This window comes from Camelus ferus, chromosome 12 (assembly GCF_009834535.1).
Source record: "Camelus ferus isolate YT-003-E chromosome 12, BCGSAC_Cfer_1.0, whole genome shotgun sequence".
Classification (NCBI taxonomy): Eukaryota; Metazoa; Chordata; class Mammalia; order Artiodactyla; family Camelidae; genus Camelus; species Camelus ferus.
The window spans coordinates 7,356,885-7,365,486 of NC_045707.1; the positions used below are offsets into that span (position 1 = coordinate 7,356,885).

The 8,602-nt window shown below is 48.2% G+C and overlaps 1 protein-coding gene across 3 annotated transcripts in view; it reads right to left on the reverse strand.

Annotated features, from left to right (window-relative positions):
* PACSIN2 (protein kinase C and casein kinase substrate in neurons 2) overlaps positions 1-7,177 on the reverse strand; it is a 119,903-nt gene extending 112,726 nt beyond the window's left edge. For 2 of the 3 annotated variants that reach the window (XM_032492373.1, XM_032492374.1), the window contains exon 1: positions 7,022-7,177. The gene's annotated coding sequence lies outside the window, so the exon portion shown is untranslated. The remainder of the gene's footprint in view (positions 1-7,021) is intronic. The other variant, XM_032492372.1, reaches the window with a different exon arrangement.
* Positions 7,178-8,602: the final 1,425 nt, after the last annotated feature.

Consider the following 8,602-nt stretch of genomic DNA (forward strand, 5'->3'; position numbering starts at 1 on the left):
CTCTGGTTCCCCCTCTCAGCCTCTGAGCAATGAAGAGGGGAGCAAACCAACAAAGCTGTTCTGAAAACAAAATGAGGATTATGGGAAAGTTCCTTATAAACTGAAAATGCCTACCCAACCAAGCCATTTATATATATATATATATATATATATATATATATATATATATATATATACACACACACACACACACACACACACATATATATACATACACATATATACACACACATACATATATATATATATATTTTAACTATAGAGTTGAGTTATTACTTAAAATGTTAATTCTGAAAGTAAAACCGTAATGAAACAGTTTGGAAATCAAGGAGAAATTTTCCATAATTCTACAACCTTTAACTATAGTTGCTGTATATTATTTTAATACTTTACACATGATAAGTGTACATATAGCTTTACAATTTGCTTTTTCAACTCTTTATATTTTTCATCATCTAAGTATGAGCTATTGTCATCATCACACATGGTCCCTTCCAATTCTGAGAGTCACTAAGTCTAGTCACAACGACAGCCCCTCACCCCAGGGTAAGGCTTTCTATAACTTAAGTAACATTCAACTCAAGCATAGAATCGCCAACCCAGACAGGAGCAAGGCCTCTGTGTGGCAGGGCTGCCCTCAAAACTCAGAGAGCATAAGATCATCCTCAGGGCTTCACTCCCACAAACGGGACAGAATCAGAGAGAAGCTAGCGAGAGAAGAGACAAGACCTTCTACATAGCAAAATGGGAGGGTATTCCATCCTCATCAACCACCCCAACAGCATCCCTGTGACCCCGAGCCACCAAGGAAAGGTCCAAGTATACTGAATACACCTAGGCTCAGAAAGAATAACACATCTTAGAAGGATTTTCAAAAATTGGATAATACAACATCATTTTGAACCCTTTAAAGATTTGTTTCACTTGATTAGTGAGTTCACCTAAGTAGACACTGCACTTTGAGTGATACCAAAGTTACAGCTCCATGGACCAGGCATGGGGGTCTGCAGTCCATTCCTTCACATCACCCTCCCCAAGTCGAATGAGGAAGGGACTGTCAGTATGCTGGGTTTAGAGACGCTGAAGGCATTTGGCCAAGGAAGACCACAGTTACCTAGTTGTGGAGCTGGTACTCAAACCCAGGGCTGTGTGGCTCTGAAACCATGTTACCTTCTATACCTTACTGCAATATTTTTCTGCAAGAACTGGTGGTAAAAGTTACATACTAACTGCATGGATTTGTGAACATAAACCATATGAAAAGAGAAGCAGAACCCAGGCAGCTGCTATATTACCAACTAAAAACGTAAATGCAAGCAAAGACACTGAGTCAAGACTGACGCAGCCCTGCTCCGGAAGCCCCTCTCATTAGAGTTTGGCACTGCTTCCTAAGAACTTCCCTGGTAATCCTGGAGCCTCCAGGGACACAGATGACCTTTGTTAAAATGAGCTACCTGAATCACCCTCCCCCATCTGCATCCCCGACTTCTCAACGGACATCTCACCACTGCGCAGTTTCTGTGTCTACTACTCAAAACAGCTGTCCATTGAACTCCATCCTCCAGGAGGGCCTGAGCTGGGCCTGCAAGGCAGGTCACACAACCTGAAGCCTGTCTACCTCCCCCCTCAGCGGCCCCTCTCACACCCCCATGTTCTTCACAACTCCGTGTCTCTGCCTGGGACTCTCCTTCCAGTCATCACCACCTGGAGAGTGCCGGGGGAGTGGCAAAACCACTCGTCACCTCCCTGAAGGTCAGCTCTCTACAGTGTCCTGAGAGCAGTCAGATCCGCCCTCCTCTGTCTGTCCCTACTTTGTACACACTCCTATCTACTACTGTCACAAAGATGGGAGGATTGCTTCTGAGGCCACCTCCTGATCAAGAGTCACCTTAATCTTGCGATCCCAGAACTGTGCATACAGCCAAGTGTCAGAGCACCACACACTCAGTGGCAAGGAAGGCTCCCTTCAACCTGCCTTGCCCACTTCCCCTCACCCACACACACTCCCTCCAAACAATCTCAGCCCCAGGAGTGAAATTTAAATGAAAAGCAGGTACTGACACAGCAGCCTAAGGGAGTACCCAGCTCACTGCTGACAACTCTGCCACTCTATCAATATTTAAATCGCAGACGACAGGCCACAGGAAAAAAGAGCCCACAGATGCAAGTTTCCTGGTCAGAGAAGGGCCCATAAATACTAGCAGAGCTAACAAAGGAGGCATTACAGCCGGTCATGTAGTTAAGTGGACGCCATCCCTGCACAGCGGCAGCAACCTGGAGTTTACACTTCATCATGGGCCTTGCCCTCTGACAGCCTCATCTGCTGACCAGGCTTCTACTTTTGATGATTTCCTATTGCTTAATGTTCTGAATTCAATGCCTGCCTTTAACCTCCACCAATTCCTTCTCTGGCAAGCAATTTGCCTATGGAAGCTGACACATGACATCAGGCTTTATATCCAATGCCAGTGAGGCTGTGCGTGTCTGCCTTACCCTCTCCAGTGTTCTAAAGAAGTGCATCGTGAAATGAGCAAATATCCTTTTCCGTGTCTGGAGAGGGAATGATGTTGGCCAGTCTCCCTACAGGTATCAGACAGAGCATAACAGGAGGACAGGAGGACACACATATATACTACATTTGATACCTACTGTATACCATCCTATTACCTCCATGTCTGATCATTCAAAACATCTTTATTATGATGATTCTTTTCATCAGTAATAAACCATCTAACACCCGTGAGGCTCTAAGGTTTAGTGCTCTTTTGCATGCATGAGCTCTTCATATAGCTGATACTCTGTACTCTGTTAATAAACGGGGGGGGGGGGGGGAACAGTCCCTAAAACATTCAAAATCTGGCCAGAAGGCCACAAGAAGCCACTGTTTGACAACCATGGTCACTGGCACAATCCATACCCAACTCTCAAAACTACCCAGCAGCCTGGGCCCAGGGAGGGGCCTCTCAGGCTGCGGGGAAAGTCTCATCTGTGAGGACATATTTGATTAAACAAGTGAAACATCTGGAACTTTCAGTTAACATTTATTTCACAGGTTTCTCAAGTGCCAAGCAACTGAGAAGTAATCATCTCAGTGTACTCTTTAATCAATAAACATTAAACAAGTCTGCTCAAAACACCCAAGTCCCACAAATGTTTCCCTGTGGAAAGCATGGCACAAAAATAACAAAAACAAAATAAGTAAACTTTTGACAGGCAGAAAGGTGTTTAGTTACCCAAATTCAGACAAAAAAAAAAAAAAAACAGTCCTTTCAACAGATGAAGAAATATTTCCTCTGCAAGTGACACATTCTGGGATATTTACACTGCCAAACATAACTCATAATGACAACCACCAAGGAAGCAAAAGCTAATGGAAAAACCCCACACTGGCAACCAGGAGCCCTGATTCTGGTCCCAGACAGGCTGCTGGCTGTGTGATCCTACTGAAGTGGCGGCCAGGTCTGGTACCCCTTTCTTCATCATAAGAAAGAATATCCACCACCACCCACACCTCTCAGAAATGTTTTAAGGACAAAAAAGTGAGAGGTGAAAATGCTTTGGAATGTGTCTTCCATAAATACCAGTCATCATTATTATTAGCTCAAAGATGACCAGGAAAATAGGATTACAGAGTATCAGAGGTGAGAGGGAGCTTACAGATGGGGTGATCAAGGAGTTCCTAATCTGGGGTCCAGGCCTCTGATGCTGCCCACAAGTGTGCTTTCTGGAAAGCAGTCCATATTGTTATCAGATTCTCAAAAGGATAAGAACTTCTAAGATCCTCCTTTTACAAACATGAAAACTGAGACCTTAGATATGTGATTGTCCCAGGCCTCAGGGTTAATAAGGAAAAGGCTGGACAGAGCCCAAGGCTCCTAGTCTCCCTCCATGCTCTTCCCACTCTACCATTCCACATTCCAGGAGGAAAAAAGTCACATAAATCTCATGTAGCCTTAGAGTATGTTATACAAACCACCACACCGTGGTTTCTAAGGTTATAGAAAAATTTCCATCCTTATTTTTCTTTCTTAAGGCTTCTTGCTGAGATCTGTGATCATTTAGACAGTATTTTATTCATTTTTATATTCTTGTATCTTGTTTTCAGTGCCTACTGTCAAGAAATACTCAAATGATATTTTAATATTGAAAATAAAGACTGTATTTTAGAAAACAAACAAACAAACAAAAAAACCAGACTACATTATACTCTGTTTTATTAAGCAAACAGATAAATATACAATCATGGGAATAAATACAAGTTAATATATAATTTAAGTGAGAAGTTTTTGTTGTCTTGTGTTTTTAACCAAAATACCAAAACCTGTACTCTTAGATGGCCGTCGTCCCTCAAATAGTGACCTTTGGAACGACACGTATGCCAAGAATGTTGTATTGTACAGAATACTTTTGAGAATTCCTCATTTAAGATTATCTCCAGTCAGCATAGCATAATTGTCTGAATACTAAAAATCTGAAGGAATTCCTACACAGCCATCCCAGGGACCACCACTGGGCCCATCTGGAATCAGTTTTCAGGCACTGACATGCTTTCAGGTATGTAAAGGATCACTGCCAGGGCCATAAAGAAAGATCTCTACCTGTGGAATGCAAAGTGACTTCATAACTAAGGCACTGTTGCACTGCCTTCGAGTATGCAGCCACACTTCCAAACAATCTAATTGGAAAAAAACTGAGGCAGCACTATCGCTGATGTAAATGTGGTCATTACCCAAATAATCTACAGGGTGGCCTACACAAAGCCACCAACACAATCTGATGGCAGATAAGGCAGGCCAAAGTCAGATGGGAGGTTCAGGTAAGGGTGGCCAGAGAGCACTTGGTAAATGCTACTGTGATCTCTATAAACACAGGCGCCATTACTATTATTAAGGAACCTATGCCGTAGTTTTGATGTTTCATAACATCCTGGAATCAACTGATGACCCAGTCAGAAGCAGGAAACCTGAGCATCATGTCCTTGACTTGGTCTGCACAGACTTCCAAGTGAATAAAGAAATGAGAGAATTAAGGACAAATGCACCTCAGCTCCCACCCCAGAAATCACTGGCCATCAGTGATCTGGACTAGGCATCCAGGACCAGAGAAAGCCAACTTAATCTCCCAGCAGCAAGCTGTGTTCAAAACCCAGAAACTGTTTTTTGCATGTGCATTACTTTTAGATTATTTAAATATTATGACCAGCCTTACACATTTGAAACTGAAAGTAATAAAATTCCAGTTCCCCAACAGCATGAGCTAAGAGTGACATTTCCATTCAAATGAGTTTTTATTCTTCTCCAAAAAAAGTGAATTAAGAGTGCAGACCTAATCACTCATCTACTCCTCCGTGTTACACTACTTTCCCAAGTAACAAATATCGTCAGCCTAATGGCCAGTTTCTTCTAAGATTCAAGACAATTGTCAAAAGAAAAACACACCACAGAAAAGTTTTTGATGCAGGGGTCTCATATCTCAACTAATATAACCTCTCCAAGGAGATTGCGAAACTCTAGAATTAAGTTTAAATACACACAGATTATTGTTTCCCATGTGAATCAAGAGAAACCCCAGTTGCACTGGCTTCCATTCAATGCCTCTATGGAGAGGCTGCAGGCAGGCTTGTGAATCAAATGGAATAAAAACTTTCAGGCAAGGAGAGGTCCGGCATTTCAACAGAGCCCACCTGGTTCGTTCCCTTGCCCTCCAACCTGGCGATTCTAGGAGGGTTAAAACAGAACTTCAGCATATTCGGATAACTGGAGAGGAACTGACCGCAGAGAAGGGAAGGAACTGGTATGAGTTCACTGCCTGTGGCCCAGGTTTAAATTCTCTGAGCTGGCCTCCTGATTTTCATCAGGACAGCCAGGGAGTGTTTGGTAAACAGTGTAATGAGTAGCCGTGGAGACTCTGAACAGCCAACCCTCCTTAACCACAGAAGCACAGGACAGTTGGGGTAAAAGAGAGAAGACAAGGCCCAGGAATGGTGCACACACCCCAGCTGAAGGCCACCCAACCGGGGAGCAGTATCCTCAAAGGCTGCAGCTGTGTGGGACCCCAGGCGACAGCACAGCTCGATCCCTGACCAGCTTCCTCTAAGAAAACGGACTTTCTCTGGTGGAGCCAAAACCCAAGGAGCCACTGAAACTGAGCAGCAGAAATCACTATCCTCTCCAATCCCGGGCCTCTTTGGATGCCCCAGCAGGCTGGAAACACCAGAAGAGGATGGGTGCATAGGTTTCTAAAAATGACAGTCTGAGAAAATTCCAAGGGGCAAACGGACAAACACCCTCAGCTTCTCCTGCCTGTTCCCCCAGCCCTAAGACCTGCTCACAGAGGGAGTGCCACTCCACCCCACCCCACCCCACCCCACCATAGGAGAGGGACAGGGAGGGTGGGAAGGAAGGAAATGGAGGATGGTCATCAAAGCGCCCCAAATCAGCGCATCCGCTTAAGTGTCCTGCCTGCTCTGGCCGCCCCGTCCGCTCCAGACCACACTCGGACCAAGCCCTGCCCTCTAATTGGCGCTTACCAGCCCCCTCTCCTCCGGCGCGGCGGTAAACCCTTGCACCCCTCGGCCTCCCCGCTTCCCCTCCTTAAGTCTCTCCTGTAGTCTTCTACCTCCCCTGCTGCAGCAGCCCTTTGACCCGCCGCGGGCCCCGCTCCCCAACTTCTCCCTCCAGCAAGCCCTCAACCCGAGAACTCGTCCGCTCCTCTGTGGCGCCCCCGCCCCAACCCCAAACCTCTCGGCCCCCAGCCTTCCTCAAGCCCAGCCCACTGGCCCTCTAGATGCCCCGCGACGTCCTCTCCGCCCCCCGGACGCCCCTGAGCGCCCGCTGTGGCCCCTGAACACAACCCCCTCCCACAGCGACAGGAAGTTCGAGCGCCGGCGGCGCGGCCCCAGAGGCTGCCCTTGGGCTCGGAGCGCGGCCCCGGCGCGGCGGCCTGACAGGGCGCGGGCCCAGCCGCCGACCAGCGCCCGCGTCCGCCCGCTGAGCCCCAACCGTCGCGGAGCGCCCCTCACCTAGGCCGCCGCTCGCCTCCGACACGCCGCGCACCCAGCTCCTGCTGTGACTGCGTTTCCAGTCCCGGCTCCGGCTCCGGCCCAGCTCCCGCCCTCGCTCCGGCCGCGACGCCCAGCCCGGCCCTGCCCTGCTCTGCTCCGCCGCGGCCGCTTCTGCCGCCAGCCCCGAGCGCACCGCCCCCGCCGCGCCCGCTGTGCTCGCCCCATTGGCTGCTGGGCGCCGGGCGCCGCCCCGCAGTCCCTCTGGGAACTCTGATTGGGCCAGAGGAGTGACGAAGCGGCACGCCCCCCAGCGCGCCAAAGAGACCTCCCCTGGACGTCATTGGAGATTCCCCCTGTCAATCAAAGGGTAAGCGCCTACTTAATTGAGGAGAGGGCGGCTGGGGTCACTCTCGTCTAGTCGCTCCCGGGCTGTGGCTCCTGAAGTTTACTCTCCCGGACCAAAGTTTTTCAGTTTTGCAAGCGCCCAGAGGTGGGGGCCGAGGCAAAGTAGCCGTGCACTTGAGTGGGAATTCAGGGAAGGTAGACTTTCCTCTCCTACGGCACTTACAGAAGCCGATGTCATCAGGGCTTCCTCAGAGTCAGACAGCAAGAGTATATTCCACTTGAGCCGACTTAGGTTAAGCAGGACAGAGAGTGGTGTAGGATGTGTGTGTGTGTGTGTGTGTGTGTGTGAACAGAATCCACCGGAGGGTTTAGGAAACCGAAGCCAGGTAACTTGCTGGGGGGTGGCCCAGTGTAAATAGAGTAAAATGACAGAGCCAGGTCAGCCAGACCCCAGACCTGCACTGGTTCCACATCACCACCTTGAAAATAGGTACACATCACGAGGATGGCCCAGCTCTATGGAAAAACGCTTAAACTAAAATGTTAAAAGGAAAAGCTAGATACAGAATGGCAGGAACTCTTAAACTGCTACTATGTGTGGATAAGGACTAGAAGAGAGTCCATATGAAAAAGCAGAGTGTTTTTTCCCTTTCTAAAGTATTTGTTTTGTTGCTTTGTGTTGATGATAATACTTAAGAAAGAGGAAAAAGAAAGGCACCACAACGCTGTGCCAGGACCAGCCACTGCCAATAAGTTCCTGCCATTCCCCAGGACTCAGCCCACAGAGACCACTCTGCTTCCCCAAACACCTCTGGACCATGTGTGCAGAACTCAGTCATCGGCCAGGGTCTCCCAGGCCTCTGAGATCTGGGTAGATTCCAGGTACTCCACTATTCCACACCCTGTGTAGATCCATAGTCCTTCCCCCGGTTTCTGAACAAGTGTCCACCACTTATGCCTCCAGACTCCTGCTCTTGCCCTGTGCTCTCTGGTCCTTGCCATCATCCCCATCTCCATCTGCACACACACTCACACAATCCCCCTTCACTAGTGAGGCTAGTAGGGGTTCCTGGACCCCTGCTGGACACCACAGGGAGGCATTGAGCCTGGCACCACCTGGCGACACAAGATGCCTCCTGAGCTCTTTTGGCCTCTTGGCCCAGAGATCAGTACCTGGCCACATGACGCAGGCAGCATTCTGGCCTTTGGGCATTGGCTCTCTTCTCTCCCCTTCCTTTTAAGGACAAAAACAAA